This window comes from Centrocercus urophasianus, unplaced genomic scaffold (assembly GCF_019232065.1).
Source record: "Centrocercus urophasianus isolate 14NV4802_14NV808 unplaced genomic scaffold, USGS_Curo_1.0 seq_29, whole genome shotgun sequence".
NCBI lineage: Eukaryota > Metazoa > Chordata > Aves > Galliformes > Phasianidae > Centrocercus > Centrocercus urophasianus.
This window is the reverse complement of record NW_024884855.1, coordinates 1,842,903-1,860,584: the sequence shown is the minus strand read 5'-3', so window position 1 is coordinate 1,860,584 and position 17,682 is coordinate 1,842,903.

Genomic DNA, 17,682 nt, shown 5'->3' with positions numbered 1-17,682 from the left:
GTGCCTTTGCTAAATGCAACAGGAAAATTGAAAAATCCAGCACTTAAATATGTGGGAATTTTAAATAGTTCCCCCTCCACAAAAGAATTTTTCAACACATGGTATATTCAGAATAATCAGATTTCTATACAAGTTCTCTGCCCCACAATCCAGAGTTAATGCATGAATGATTAAAAAAAATAAGTTCATGTGAAAGCATTTAAATTACAGTATTCCTCTTAAAACTCCCTTGAACATCAGCAGTAGATAAATGTAAAAGATCAGAAGTCAGGCCTCATTAAAAAGTTCTAACATCAGAAAAGCAGGAAGTGCATCCAGTTCTGTTTTATCCAGAGAACACTACGAGTCACAGAACAGAATCTTCAGACAATCATGTTTTATTTTAACCTAAATACACTTGTTATAAAAAAAAGTTCCTGAAGTAATACTAATACCGAAGATGACCTTTGTGCATTTCAGCTTGTCTGTTTTTTCTTTCAAAGCACATTCTTATATAAACAAAATTCTAGCAGACAAATGAACACTTATTTGATTAAGCCCTATCTGTTTGACCTGTGTGCTGATCTCAATCCAGAGAAGATTCTTCCAAAACAGGTGAAAGTTCTCCTGCTTGTAGATGTCTTGAATTAGACCACTACATCTTTTTAGACCAAGGGAACGATATAGGGCTCCATCAGTTCAAAATGATAACCCAGGAAAAACCACCACCACCACCACCAGATTCTGTATTCACATCAATATAAAACAAATGTAAATTCTCTTTCACTAAAAGGGCACACACACATTGCAGTGTTACGTTACCTCTTCATTCTTTTTTTTCATTGCATCTCAGAAGCAACAAAACACATCAACTCGCAGCGAACCTGAACCCAGCACCACACAGATGTACAATAATATGCACTGATGTAGAAAATACATGTCTCAGTCCTGGGAAAGATACTTGCTAAACATTCGTTAGTTAATTTTCTATTAATTTTTCAGCATTAAAAAAAAAAACAAACCACATTTCTTCCTGGAAGTGAATTAAGTTTTCTCTATTTCCTTATGAATTTATATTCTGAGCTCATCTGTACCACATGTTCTTTATGGATAATGAGCAAGGCAACTTCACTTAGCTGTCATTGTAGAAGTGAAATGTTTACAGTCTGCATTTTGGAGATCCTGGCAGCTTACATTCTAAGAATCCTTTTTTCATTCCTGACAATAAGCATTGCTTTAAATTTCTCTTAAGCATGAACAGAAAATGCTATTTGAAAAATCCTTGAACTTTGTTTACCCCCAGTAATGCTGTTACAAGAAATGCTAGTTCAGATACATCATGCTGATGATGTTTCATGAGATGTGACGAAGACCATTAGCTACCTTAATGCCTTGCAGAACTTCTTGGGAAATTGCAAACATCTCATAATTAATTAGCAGGGAGATAAATATCTTTGTCCATGAAGCTTATGAACAAAATATCCATTATATGACTTTGAATATATTTCTCCCAACACATTTATTCAGCAGTACTTTGAGGACATGCTACTGAGATAAAGAAAGCTCAATCTCAAGCCAGTTTTGAGCAGCTGACCTACTAAATTCACTAAACATATTTCTCTTTATTTGCCTCTCTGAACTCATCCCTTAACAAAGTACAGATGAATATGTCTATTGTAAAGACTATTTTCAGTTTTCATTTCCATGCATGCATCCAGTCACAGTCTTAAAAGGACATGCTTAAGCCTATGGGTCCTGAAAACACCATCTTTTATCCTTCATTCTTGGTAAACCTCATATAGTTTGAATTTATCTTTGAAACGTGACCAAAAGAATTTCACACTAGATTATCCTTCATTGAAGTCAAATGTAAGATTCATTGTTGATACAGTTCAAAGGTTATTGCTGTCTAGTTTTGAATTTGTGCTAAAAAAGGCATAGAAGTGACAAACTCCTCTTAGCAGAAAGGATAAAAGTGCCAGCATACAGACTTCAGCAAATCTTTTCTTTGCAAGCTTTGCCCTTCCATTAATCTGAGAATATTTGAACCTATTGGGATTGCTCTCTATAAACAATCAAATTTTACACGTAATTAACAATATTGCCTTCTATATATTAGATCATTTGGGCCCATACTGTAGGAAAAACATTTTACTGAGTGTTGACAATTCGGTTACCTTCAAAATTGTTCTTGAGTTCTGATTTAGAGCAACCTGGCTCGATTCTCCAAATTGTTGGATTTATTTTGCTCTTGTAACAATATCATTGGATGTTCACATCAGTATTCGCAACAGAAATCATTCAAAAGCTCTTCATGTTTTGTGTTTTTTCCATTAATATCTGATTCACAGGTGAAATTATTAGACTTCTATTTTCTTATTTGCAGATCTGCATGTCACTCTATATATAATGGGTCGAAATTTTTCATCACTATAATTACTATTTTTAAAAGAATTCTTAAATGATATCTAAATCTGAGTTTCCAGCATATTACTCTAAAATGACTACTGAAGTAAAACTCTGCAGAACACAGTAACTTTTGCCACCTTATACAAACATTGTGATATAAGTTTTGATCACAGGAATTAGTCCAATGACATACCAACTTGCCTTGAAAAACATGCTTAAATTCAACCCCTCACTTTGTTTCTTCAAGCATCAAGTAAAGCAAAACTATTGAATGTTACAAATCCAACCTTGCCCTAAAAGGACTCAATTAGCACTGCTCTATGTGTGTTATTTCTTTTCCACTCTTAAATTCAGCTTAATTCAGAGAACAGTCAGTTAAAAGATGGTCCTAGTGTGACTGAAGGGTGAGAGGGGAGGTGTGTGTGGGTGAGTCCAAGATGGCAATGAATTAAAACAAAAGGCCCAATCATTAGACTCAGTCTTGAAACCAAAGTCACATCATAGCACCAATAGCTAATTCTGCACTGGTACAAACATGTTTATATGTTGAAGAAAATCAGCTGTAGTGATTCAACAGTGTAACTAAGCTAAGATATAAAGTTACTCACTTCTACGAATAATTTCTGGAATTGAAGTAGTAAAACAAATTAGTTTTTTTTTCCCCCACAAGTCTTTGTATTAGCTTTCCTCCTAGCTCTGTTGAATTGCTGTTTTTTCATCTGTATAGTTCACACCACCTTCAACAGATGCACATCAATCAGCTGCCAGGCAGTTATTATAATTACTTGGCAGAGGATGCTGTGCTGTCTGTGACATGCTTTCTGTTTCCCTCCACAAACACGTCCTGACTTCTCAAAGAGATTCTGCCCAGAACTCAGTATGGAGGGTCAAGTGCAGCAACAAAAAACTTGAGTGCAGAAAGGGGGATTCTGCAAACCCATTTTACAATGAGCTTTTAGAAAATGAAATCTATCCATCTGCGTCTCTTACACATATTCTACAGTTTACTACTCTTTGCAAGACCTGTGAAGCACGTCTGCAGTCTTTCCCTCTGAGCCAGTCTCCTTGCACAGCTTCCTGCCCTTGTACTTTCCTGAGTCAGCAGTCCGGTGTATTTAAGTTATTCAGTGCACACCATCTAGAACTAGTTCAGCAAAGTCTTTATCTTAAACAGCGGTACTTTCTAGTGGTTAGAGACAGCTGAAGTTGGTAACACTTCAGCAGAGCAACTTCAGTGCACTTTCATATTTGTCAGAGTTGTCATTTTAGTAAATTTATTTTGTTTTTACAATTGCTTTCCATGAACTGGCTAGAAGATAAGGTTATAGGCATGAGTCTTCAAGGATATGACATGCTTTGAGAGCTGCAGGCTCTCTGTCACTCATCTTTTCTGGACAGGGTGACTTTGTTAGTATTTTTTCTATTTTTTAATTATTTTTGTTCAACTTAATGGTGACCCTAGAGAGAAACGTTCACATGCCAGTATGAGCTCTGCCTCATCCTCATCATAGTTCTGTGTCACTGAAGACTAATAGTACACAGTCATCAACAATACTCAGTACAGCATGTTAAGTCAATTCAAAAAGACTAAGAAATTGCAAAGCATTAAAATCCGTATTCTGTTCTTAAACACTGTGAGAGAAACTTATAAAAAACACTCTGACATTGATTGCAGCATGCATGGTAGCAGCATCAACACTTCGAAGCTTGGGGAAAAAAAAACCTAAAAGGCACTGAAATTGCCAGATCGCAAGAAAATAACAAGAAGGGATGGTAATAAAGGAAAAAACAGCAGTGATGAACACACCCAGGGTTGTTCAGAAGTCACGAGACTGGAAGACAGAACACTAAGCAAACACTGTTCCTGCGCTTGGGTTTCTGAAGTTCCACAGATGAAGGAGACAAAAGCCTGACTCATGTAACTAAAGCAAGGCGAATGACACTTGTAAGCCAAGTGACACTGAGGTCTACGTATTTCCCTCATTTTCTCTCTGATATAGTTTGTTAACGTTGAGATAATACTAAACAGCTAAAACTCCAGTAATAGCAGTGATGCTAATTCCACTCCCTTGCTGGGTTTACATGCTAATCTCCTGTCCCATGGGATAGCCTGCAACCAGTGCATAACCACTCTCCCAGCATCCAAAGAGAAGGGGTCCACCACACGAAGAAGCTGCAAGCAGGAAATTCTCTCAACAGACCAGAAATTGCAGAGAAATGAGATGGGGCCTTCAGAGCATTCCTACATAGGAAGTACTTCTTTTGACTTCAGTTTGTTTTCTCTACCACTGATGAGAGAACTCTAGTAGAGCAGCTGCTATCATTAAAACCCACAGGGGAGAAAAAGAAACAGAAGGATTCGTACAACTCCTAATGCACCCATCACTCTGTTTTGTTTTCATTTTGTTTAGCAGCAAGACAAGATGCTCCTCTACCCACAGCTTGCCCTCAGAAACACAATGTACAAACCATGAAACATCCACAGAATTTTTGCAATCCGGTTTATTTTCTCTTAGCCAGTAATTAAAACTTAAGGGACTTTGAGAGCAGAGTACTAAAATTTAGCTAAACTTTTCTTATTAAAAGAAGGAAAATCTCCAATAATTAGCTCTTCCCCTAAATGCTTTTTGGCTCTCATTAAAAGCAAAGTGCTATGCTAATATACCTTGTCTTGCAAATGTCTCACAATTCCTGCTAATAGAATTAAACCCAATTCTCAGCAAATAAACTCTCAATGCAGTTAATGGAAAACAAGGATCAGAGCTACTTTGTGTGAGAATAGGTCATTACCACAAGTTCCTAATTACAAGTGTCTTAATGCATAATGTAAAACACAATCTTATGTAAGCTCTTAAAAATTAAAGGTGTAGCAAGATGAAAGATCCAATGTACATTCTGGATTCCTTGAAAAAATACATTGAAGACAAAGAACAAATCTGCAAAATACATCAGTTCATTCACTTACCCTTCAAAAATACATGAATAAATTACGCAGTTTGCAAGAATGCAGAAAAGGATTTTGTCTTAGGACATATTCTGACACCAATTTTATTTTGCCTCCTTCTCAGCCCTCTTGAAAGAGAATGTTTCACATCTACTGATCAACAGAGGCTTAATACTCTCCCCTAGAGTATGCCCACCCAGCCTGGCCTTGAGCATTTCCAGGAATGGAGCATCTATAATAAATCACAGCAACCAAATCACAAAATACAGGACTTGCAAGTCAATGTTCTGCTGCTTTGAATGATTTCAAAACAGTTGTGCTTGTCTGATATTTCATGAATAATCTGGAAGAGTACTGCACTTAATGCAGTCCATAATGCAGAGCTCTTCTGCAAGCCAAAGTGGACTGCACCTTAACCAAAGCTGATCATTTAAAATGCTGTTACAAGTGAAATCAAAATTTTTATATAGAGATCTGATTTTTTTTTTTCTAAAAATATTTCACATTTATTTTCCTGAGAATTTTTATCCAAAACAGTTCTCAATATGACAATATTGAGAATATTGAGAATCAATATTCTCTTAATGCTCTGGCTAACTCTGGATGCAAGGAATTTACATATGACACAATTGTAAAGGTTCAAGATTTTTCATCAGCAAAATCACTAAATGTTGTTGCTAGATTCATATTGCCTCTTCTCATCATCATTATTATCATTAATGCAACAAGTGGCTTCCCCTACCCCACTGATGACAGATCCTTTAAAAGCTAAGCTCTTCTTGCTTCTTCAGCTTTGTAGTTGTTTTCTCCCTGAAGGGCATATAGGCACAGATTGGAAATTAGGGCTATATGAAAGAAAATTATTTCCCATTTGGATGCCTATTGCATTGTACCAAAATCAGAGCCTGGAGAATCCCATCACTCAAACCAACTTCGTGAGCTTCATGGAGAAAAATGATTACTTAAGAGTTGCAACAGACTAGCAATGCCTGGTCACATAACCTCTTGCTCAGCTTTACAACCAAAAGGTAGCAGTAAACCTAACTGGTAATGGAGGGGGTTTCTACTAGGCAGTATAGAATACATCTAGGCTGAGAAGTTTTGACTTGAAGTTAATACTTGAAAAGAACAAACAGGAATTGAGGCAGAAACTCCAAACTTGTACAGATAAAGAAGGATGGGAGTGACTCGAGAGAAAAGGTTCTCAGGAGCATCGATTAACAGAACAAATACAAGGAATAACGAACCTTAGTAGAAAACAATGATTTCACATTTCTTATTTTCCAAATATTTTTCAATAAAACCCAGCATAAACAAGAAGTAGTAAACCAGTAAAAACCAGTAAACGTGCTTGCTCATGGGGACTTTTTAAAAATCTGAATAAGTTGTTATGATGAAAATAGGAAGTAACGCGACATAAGAAAAAAAATCTTGTCAGAATTTAACTTAATCAGGAGAAAGGAAGAGAGATTATCTAAGTGCTGCAGCTTCTGTCACTTATATATATTATATTTTATATATATATATATATACATCAAGCTCTCATGGACAATGGCCATCCTCCCCAAAACTGAAGAGCTCTGGACTCCACCAGAAACACACAGCATGAAAGAAATGAAATATTTCTGCAAGTGCTTGGGATTATATGTTGTTGAATGTCAGTACCTTTTCACTTGCTGCATTCCCTTGTAACAGTGCATAATTAAGAGTTATAAAATAGTTGCAACTATAAATTTGTTACAATAAATAGCTTTCCATATAATTACTCAACAAATACTGCACCCATCATTTTAGTAGAAATTATAGTGAGAGTGGTGTAAGAGAAATAAATCGGTTCTATCTAGTAACTGTTGGGAGCAATAGAAACAAAACAGACATGGATGAACAGTCATCTACTGTGAAGTATGGCAACAGCTAATGTTGAAATCCAAAACTTTGCAAGGGGTTAGATACACAATGTGCCAAATAAGCCTTAGGGAATTTTCTTGCATCTGAATTTTGTAACATCTGCATTTGTCAGCCAAAAACATAGATTTGCATGAATTGCTATTTATTCCCCAAACTCACACAAACTAGCATTCTAGGTCAGAGCTGAAATATTCTCTTAGCCCTTGAAACCAGAACACATTCTTTCCAAAAAGATTTGGTGCATACGTAATATGTCAGATGACCTTGTGTCAATCTCAGTTCATACAATATTTCTTTACCAAAATCTAAAACTACACTAACATAGAACCAAACAAATTACTCAAAGAAGGTTGAAAAATGCTGACCTGTTATCTGAAGTGAATTCTTTTCTGCATTCAGCACCACTTTAATCTAATTGGAAGACACCATGGCAAATACTCCCTCCCTCCATTCACACACAGTATATCCTATACGTTACTTTCTTTCACAGAATCACAGGTTATGGAATGGTTGAAGGCACCTTGGGTCCTTCCATCCCAGCAGAGCCACCCAGAGCAGGGCCCAGGCCCATGAGCAGCTCTAAGGAAGAGACCCCACAGCCTCTGAGCAGCCTGTGCCAGGCTCTGGCACTGCACAGCACAGCAGTGCTGCCTGATGGGCAGAGGGAACTGCTGTGCTCTGGGTTGTGCCTGAGCGAGACCAGAGGAGCTGCTAAAAGGAGCCTGGCTCCCTTCTCTTAGCACCCTCCCTACAGGTATTGATGGACATTGATGAGATCCCCTGAGCCTTCTTTTTTCCAGGCCACTGATTCATATTTGAGCACACAGCTGTGAGATAAATAGAAAATAAAGCAGCATCCAGGATTTTAATTTTAAACTCCTGAGCTGTGAACAATAAGTTCCTGAGTCACAAGACAGGATAAAAATATAATGAAAAAAATAAAAGAACTGCTTAAAAAAAAAAAAAAGAAAAAAAAAAGAAAAGAAAAAGTTGCAAGACAAGTAGCACAGATGCCTGCAATTAGGCACTGAGTTGCAGACTCTTTGCCACTGCATCACTCCCACATCCCTGAGGTCACCCCACAGGAGAGAGTGAGAATGGCCATGGTGCAATCACAACTCGCTGCCCATGAATTCTGGATAAGTATCTATTTAGCTGGTTCTGGTACAGCTGCACGCTCTGAGACCCGTGTGGCAGCACCACAGATTCTTGGCTACTTGTATTGCTGCCCATCTGCCCAGATGGCATGGGGCCATGGCTTTGGCCATAGCAGGGGAGCCACGGAGCTGAACTACCAAGAGGCTTGCAATGAAAGCACAGTGTAAATAGCACTCCAACCATCCATCTCACAGAAGCATTTATTTTGGTGACAGAACAGACAGAAGCCTTTGCACATTTAAGGATACATTTCTACTTAAAATTATCTGACAAGCAGAGTGTACAAGAGCTGTAGCAAATAAATGGTTGTAGGTGCATGCCAACTTTCACAAGAAGCTGAGCAACGTTTAAGTGCTTTTACACAATTGCACAGCTTTATCTGAATCATTCAGAATAGCAAAATTCATTTTAAAAGTCATTTCCAAAGAAGATGACTACAGAAGTTGTAAATGGGCTTAAAAGTCCAATAAAACTCAAATTTATTTGGCACTTAATCGTAGAGGTGCCTCCTTGCCCACGGCAGGGCAGTGGAACCAGATGGCCCTTAATAAGGTCCCTTCCAACCAAAGCCATTCTGTGATTCTATGATTTCAGTGATGATGGATCACACACTTCCAGAATTTTTATGGTGGTTTTGTTAAAATTGTCAGTCAGAAAAACTTGAGCTATGGGATAAAGCTTAACTGCTGTAAATGAGATCAAGGTTTTCTCTGAGTAAGAAACCGATGTCAGTTAAGTGATGGATCTAGACTGGCTCGTCTAACTGTCTGATCCACTTAAACCCCTCTGAGGCAGTTTCAGGCAGAAAGGGGCACTGTGTCACTCAGGATAATTTCAGTACCCAACAAACAATGATTTAGTAGGACAGCAGCTACTATTCTCCTGGAAAATTATTTTTATGCTTTCCTAAATTAAAATTTCCACTATCTTAAAAAGGAGGAAAAAACTCTTCTCAATTTCTCCTCATTTCCAGAACATCTAGAATATATTAATAAATTTGATGAATTAACTGGTGCTGAAATGACTTCTCATTTGCTTTGTTAGTTTTTTTTTTTTCCCCCCTATCATGAAGCACTCATTTTAAGCATTTCCACTCCATTGAGTATAATTCACAAAACTAACAGTGACCCTTGAATAAGAATTTGACGATTCAATGAGATTTGGTACCATGCTGCTGAGCATACCACAGGGTCATGGTTTCACTACAGCCCTTCCAGTCACCAAATGAAAACCAGCTGGCTGCATCAAGTGCATTGGTGGACTGCAATGTCATCCCTACAAAACAACTTTCTGCACAATTCCTGCAAAAAAAGACATCCAAATCTATTTTCTCAAACAGACACCTTTCTATAGCCAATTTAATACTTAGAAGAGTGCTGTTAAAATATGAAAAATTAACACAGTGGAAGGGCAATACAGGAGTGTGTAACAGCAAAGGGACCAGCAGGGATAGGATTGCATTGCAAAGGAAAAGTAAAGGTGCACACCCATCAGATGTAGGCTCACAGGAAAAGACTCCACAAGGCAAGGATCTCCAACCAGAGATCCTTCCTCAGTGGCAGTCAGCCCTTAAATGAGGTCTAAGAAAGGTGCAGCCAGGCTCCACCCCTTCAGTCTCAGCTGAATTGCCTCCACCTGTGCTCCCAGGGCTGACCAGGTTCTTTCCCATGTGCTCAATCAGTGGCTCAGGCCAGGACTCAACAGTTATCACACAAGTGTTAATGATTATTTGATGTTATGGGATTCTTTGGCCCTCCCTGTGCACTGAGCACTAGCACCGCTTGCTCCCTGGTTGCTGCAGTGACTGTTTTACCTTCCAGGGATGAACAACACAAGTCGCATGTACAGCAACCACAAGTTCTGACAGAGTCTGGAGTTCTCAATTCATTTGCCCTGCTACTACCTGTTCCTTATATCTAGTGGAAACTTAATGTATTTATGGGTTTTATAGAAGATAACAATCTTGCAAGTTTTGTTTTGTTTTGATCCTCTGTCCTTAACAACATAACCCTAACACTTCTCCAATGCTGAGGCTGAAAATCTGGCTAATTTTTCGTGGTACCTACCTAAAAAGATAGGACTGTTGCATTTTTAGACCATGCCAACACTTTGCGAGAGAAAATTCAAAACAAAAATGAACCAGCAAGAGACAAAAGAGAAAATTATCTCTAAATTTCAAGTGCTTACACAAAAAAATACTAATAAAAGTATTCAAAAATTCAGAATATCGCACACAGCATTAATAAAGGTTTCTGCTTTCTTACTGCTCACCTTTAACACAATCACAAAAAGAAGGGGCAAACTCAAGGTCCGGAGCCAGCTCATTATCAATATAATTAACAAATCTGGTTAATCTCATGTTCCTTTAAGTGGAGTTTTAATATTATTTAAAGGAAGAGAAAGTAGGGACATCTATTACTGGAAGTCTATCATCTGGGCTAAAATTAAAAATAACACCAAATCTTATCAACTTTATTTTTTCCTTTCTCTCTGAATTTGTGAATGTTCCTAATAACTGCCCTAGACATGTGTAACTCCATAATGCAATAGAAAGCACAACAACGATAACAGAATAGTACAGTCCAAGGCTACAACAAGTGAGGATACACCCAAATGTAGAAACAAAGGAAAGAATCTCCTTACCTTTAAGACCTCACATAGGCAAAGATCTCCAGCAAGAAACCCTCACCTCCACTGCCAACCCTTAAATGAGGTCTGGGAAGGGGTGGATCCTGGCTCCAGCCCTTGTGGTCACTCAACACATTACTTGCACCTGAGCTCTCCTGGTTTGGCCCTGCCTGCCCCCCAGGTGCTCAATCACTGCTTCAGGCCATGACAGCATTTCCACTATAAAATGTAAGGCACCAAAGTATTCCAAAGATCAATATATGAAACAAGCGATTTTTTTATCTCCAAGAAACAATAGGGAAGGTTTGTTTCACTTTCACAATCAGTATATTAGTTATTTTTTCTCTTTTTGTATTTTTCTTTTGTAATCCCTAGATGAATTTACTATAAAATTAATTATGGTGAATAGCGTTGAAGATAATGAATTTCATTTCAATCATATTCAAATGAGATGTATGAGGAGATGTTGTAATAAGAGACTCCTTTAAAAGTTCACAAATATGTACTGTTTCTGATTACTGTAGTCCTATATCTGGAGATAAATTCTTCTCAGATGTAGAACTTTAAACTTCTGAAGGCAGTTAAAGGGAGTGCATGTTCTAAAGTTTCTGAAGAGTTTTAAATCTTATCCATATTTTAAGTTACTTGGGCCCAAAACAACAAATTTCTATCTTTCCATCATTACAAGTTTTACCTTTCTCCTTCACTTCACTAAGCTACGTTTTGTGTGAATCCTGTGCTTCAGCTTCTGTGGGAAGTCCATGTTTTTAGTACGGAGATTGAAAACATGGTCTTACATCAGAACCAGGTAGGGTTTCAATAAGGAGCAGGGGTTTTTTTATTTGTACTGACCATCTCATCAGACAGCATTCACTGCTTCTGATTCTTCAATACTATTATATTAATGATAAAAATACTAAGCACAGGATTTTCCTGAATTATTTTTCAAAGCATTGTACAAATACTTTGCAAATTGCTTGTAAAATGCCCTATGTTCATCATCAAAACAGGCTCCATTTTCCCCTTCTTTAATTACCTAAAATTTATAGTAGCACATATGCTCTTCTCTCTGTGTGTTTTAATCTAGAATTCATGTGCATTAAGGAAAAAAAAAAAAAGCTTCAAACTCTATAAATCAAACCACCTCCAACTTACAAATTCAACCACTTCCAAAACTTACAAACATGACATTTGCTCTTATATATTGTTACTGATTGCTTCTTCACATCAAAATTTCATTTTTACGCTGCTGATACATTTCATATTTCATGGCTCAAAGTAATTCACCAAACTGAAATGCAGAATTAACTGCCCACTGCTTTGGCTTCTCTATCACAACTGGATAAAGGACAAGTTTTCTAACAAGATTACACTGACTTCAGTGTTCACAACGCTTAATTTCCTATTTCTGCTTTTTCAGTCCCACTTCCCACAAGAAATACCAGAGTGTTATCACTATTATTCCCACCAGCATTACTAAGCAAGATACATAAAATTTTAGTTACTTGCCTCGAAAGAAGAGATTGAAACCATAGTAAGAAAGATAACTTAAATGTATTATTTATATACAAGAAAAAGAATTTGCAGCATATCATCTTTTCCTGTTTTCAGACTTCTAGATGAATGGCTCTCCAGCATCTGCATTCATCCCTCAGGAGATGATTCTTGGCCTAAAAATAGTTCGACTTAAGGACTGTAGTATTAGCTGGAGACTAAGTGATTTCCATAAATGTTCTGCAGTTCATTCCAAACATGATATAATTGAGCTCAGACTTTTTAAACCACTGGAGAAAGCTCATCTTATTCTTCAGACATCTGAGAAAGAAGAGAGGTGAGAATTACGGATTGATTTCTGCAAGTTACATCAGAGTGAGCACTAAACATTATTGGAACATACCATGCTTGTAATTCACAGAGACATAATTTCTAGACACATATCAGTAAGTCACTGCTAATTACATACAATAAATCAGAGATGCAGCCTCATCAATGCATCAATAGAAGGAGATACATTGCAAATACCGGGCTGATGTGCTACTGACTGGAGATGTATTACTTCTGTGTAATACATCACGTATAATAACAGAAGCTTACATTTCAAAGCAGCCCTTGCTTTTGATGACAGTAGATAATTATAAACAGTGAAATCTGTTTGCATACAATTCAAAAAAAAAGGTTGAATTATTTAACAGCAGCAAAGCAGCAGCACAAATATGCACACACAGGCTGTATTCGTAGAAATTGCCACCATTATTTTCCCCTTTTAACCACAACAAATTATTTGAATACTATTAGTAAAATACAAATAGGCTTTAAATCTAAATAAACAGATGGAAAGCCTGCGAGGAAAATTTTTCCCTTTCTTTATATCTTAGCACCCTAAGCAAACCTTGAGTTGTCTGTGAAGCAGTTCAATGTGGACTTTCATCGCTGCTGTCACTGTTTTAGCATTAATGTCCTGATATCAAGTAGTAGAGACTTCAGAGACTCAGGCCAATATAAAAGCTTTGCAGTATGAAGTAATTTCATGTCACTACTCTCTTACTTTCCGAATTGGCTGCAAATAAGAGTCTAAGGATGATTTAATGTGTCCTCAACACAACGGCCATGGTTTAACAAAATAAACACATCAGTCTTTAGCAGTTATTTATGACTGGAAGAAAAGCAAGAAAGAGCTATAAGCCTAGTTCTGGAAAATATTCTGAAGGGAAATAACTAAACATATGGAAAATGTTTTTAATTACATGTTGCTGCATTCCACTTGTCAGTAAAGTAAAATCCTAATTAATATTCACAGGAGAAATTATTAGAACTAAAATCTTCCAAATAAGGTCCCAAGATATCACTGCTAAAGTGCAGGAATTCAGATCTGATTACATACCAGCAACTGGTACTTCTACTGCATTTTAGAAATGAAATGTCTTCAGCGCTCACAGAAAAGCCTCACTCATTTAAGATGGAAAAACATAAATGCTGATAACTCACTCGTGATAACTTGGGCCCTGCTGTGGTTACTGCTGTAGAATTTGGCTCTATAGCACTGATGCCATTCCCTGTTAAATCTGCTCAAAGGGGTGTTAAATATTTTGCTAAATATCTTGTCTAAATCAACTCCTTCAGCAGACAATGGTTCTTCACTCCCAAACTGGGGACTTTCACTACAGTCTGGATTGAGTGTTTGCTATCAATGAGATATGCAACTCTGGCATGCAGACATTCAGGAATATTGGCTTTGTTCTTGCATCAATAAGCTGTTTGTTTGCAATGAGGCCAAACTTAAAACACCTGCTTATATAACTGCAAGGATAAATTGATTCAGAAGTCATCCTAACACAGGACTGGGTGGCAGTCTGATAAACTGGATTGATGTCAATGTCTTTCAAATGCTTCTAGCTGATCTGTCTTTGCAGTGAGAAGAGACTGGCATAAATGAAAATGGTGCGTGTGTACCTTCAACCACCATGATAGGAACTGGATGAAAAATGATATATCTCACAACAAACTCTATTGGAGATACAACACCAATTGTGTCTTCTTGTTAGAATAAAGAACTGGAAATTTCAGTGTAGATGCTTTTTCTCTTGCTTATCACTGTTATCTGTAGCCTAAAGATCGGGACAACTTTATTCCTCTTCATGTAGCTTTTGAATACATTTTATACTGCCTACTGGAGGGAGTCAGGAAAAAGCCTACTTTGTGGAAAGAAGAAACAAAACTCTCTTCTGAGTGATACTATTGCACATTTCAGAGTTGCCAAGTCTCATGATGAGCTGAAAAATCTGATTAATCCCAGGGGTGGAAATTAAGAGACTGAGAAAAAAATTTCACAAATCCTATCTGTAGTTTTGTTGTAACCTTCTGGCTGTGTGAGATGTTTGGGAACAAGTCCTGCTTCTCCCCTGTTACTTTTAAGACTGCTAAACTCAACACAGAATGTCAACATGGAGTTCTTATTTTTGTTTTAATGACGCAAATTGTGATTAGTGGAAACCATGCCTACAGCAACACAACATTTGTTTAAAGTTTAATTTACAGCTCTCTACTATCTGCACTGGACAGCCTGAAATCATAAATATATACTTAAGAAATTTACACAATAAAAATATTCCTTCCATAAAACTATCTTCACTGTTACCTCTCCGGTCTCCCTACTTTACAATATAATACTTTTGGTGGGAAAAAATGTCAGTTATTTTCATCAGGAATTGATAAGAGACATCAGCACAGAACTGAGCTTTTACTATACTTATCATACCCTCCCACTTCTTGAAAAAGCAACCAGAGATTTCTTTCAGTGAAGTTACTGACTGGTATTAAAACATAAACGTGCTTTCGGCACAGAGGTGTAACTAACATTGAAAAAAATATCACCATCATCACCATATGATATCACCATCCCCTTAGTATCTTGGGTTTATGGATATAACGTGTGGCTTTGTTAAAAAAAAAATACTATTAGGAATATATAAAAATGGTTATCTTATTCCAGTCCCCTTTAACAAAGTTTGAAAATGAGTTAAGATATTCTTATTGTAAGATTATTCAAATTTCAAGAATTCTCAGAACTGGAATCTACATGTTATTGTCTTCATACTGCTTTTTTTTCTGCAGTATCGCATTGAACTTCTGAAGTCGCTTGTGATTTAATTGCAATTACATTTCATTGGAACCCCCAATGTGAGTTATGTACCGACCTGTATAACTTTACTTCTCTCTTTTATCTCCCTTTTTTAGTTAATATTTTTATTTGATTTTTTTTTCTCAGGGTCTAATTGTATCTGTTTTTCCTTTCTCATAGTTCAGTTCATAAAAATGACTCCTATTCTCAATGAGACACTGTGAAACCAGATCATACACAGTGCAACTGATCTTGAATCCCCAAGAAGGGGGATATTTCCATCTAGATTAGAAGAGACAGAGCTTTTTGATTCCCATTAGGGTTAGCAGGAGCTGAGTAGCTCAGTTCCGGTGTACCACAACAAATGCTTGCCCTCTTTTTTAATCCATCCCTATCTTTTACTTTTCATAGGGGAAAAAGTACTCTCAGGGGAAAAGAAAAACGATCATGATATGGAAGCAAAATTTGGAATTGGCCCATATTTCTTCTCTAACTTTCACAAGTGTTAAAGCAGCACATTTCAACACTTTCCACTTCATCTGCAAAAGTACTCAAGTTATTCAGAGTTCTATGAGAGCCATTAAAAAACTGTCAGAGAAGTGCTGGTAATGGCAGAAACATTTTTCAGAAGCTGTCAATTTCCCCAAATATCCATCAGTGCTACCAGGCACAACAAGGGATTCCTCATTTAAAGCGTGTCAATTCTTATTATTAATGTCACGATGAAAACACCTGCTAAGAGCATGTTTCTGGCAAAGCGAGGCTCAGTCACAGAAATGAGGGTGAATGCCACTCAGATTAGTGAGCAAAGGAGCTGAAGCTTTTTTTTCCCCTTACTTAAGGACAAAAGCTCTGTCTCAAGCTAGATCTGATAACAGTAAGCTGCAGATAATGCAGATAATTCATAAAAGATAATATGAATCTAATTTATTAGATAACAATAATCATAATTGCTTATAAAATTATGTGTTTGAAGAGAATGGGCTCTTGGTCATTGATTTGCTTTGCAAATTCCAGTCATAATGAGAAGTACCATACAGTTCATGTTATGCTGTGGATGCTGGTCAAAATATGACTGTAGTCCTAAGGGCATACAAAAGCTTGATTTAAGCTAGTTAGTCAGGCTACAGATACCAGGAGCACTACAGCAACATGGAGTTCAGGTCCACTCAATTGCCCCCAGAACCATCTCAGACACACATGCATTTCTAGAAAGGTCTTTCAACCTTCACTGAACCTCAGGACACACTGCCTTGGCTGCTATTGCCCGACTCTTTGAGCACTGCATGATGTGCTCTGTTTTAATAACACAGAAAGAACAAATTTATCCCATGCCTCAGTGCAGTGAATATTCTTGTAAATGTATATCTACTAACAAAGTGAAGATAGTGTCTGCTTGTCTGCTGTCATTTATCGATATATTTTTATGTATAAATATTATGTGAGCTAACAACAAAAGGAAGATATTGTAAACAACAGTTAATCCAGCTGGCTATATGCTGACCAACAGGAAGGATGCTCACTATAAATGAGGACTCATTTTTAAAAAATTGCTATAACAACATTTTAGCTGTCACCAGGCAGCTCTACATTCTGATGTTGATACCACAAAGCACTTAAATACCAGTTTAACATTAGGCCCATGGTTTTAAGCACACAGCATCAACTTTAATGAGCATTCTTGTATTCATAATCACATACCTGGAGTCATTGACAGAGAAGGCATGATAAAATAATGGTCCATATCTTCAGTGTGTGTAAATTGTGTGACCTAATTGAAATGAATAGAGTTGCACCAATTTATACAAGCTGATAACCAGGTCCCAGGAGTCCAAATTCTAGCAAAGTGTAAGTTAACTCCCAGTGCAGCTATCACTGCAGTTTTCTGTCTCAAACTATCAAAATCCTCTCTGCCCTTCCACCAAGCAGGACTTAATAATCAAGGATGTATTTTAGAGAAACTGAAGGATAATTCCAGTATCTTAACCAGTGCTGGTTCTCTCAGTGAAAGATTCCCTTTTCATGGCCATGTGTGAGT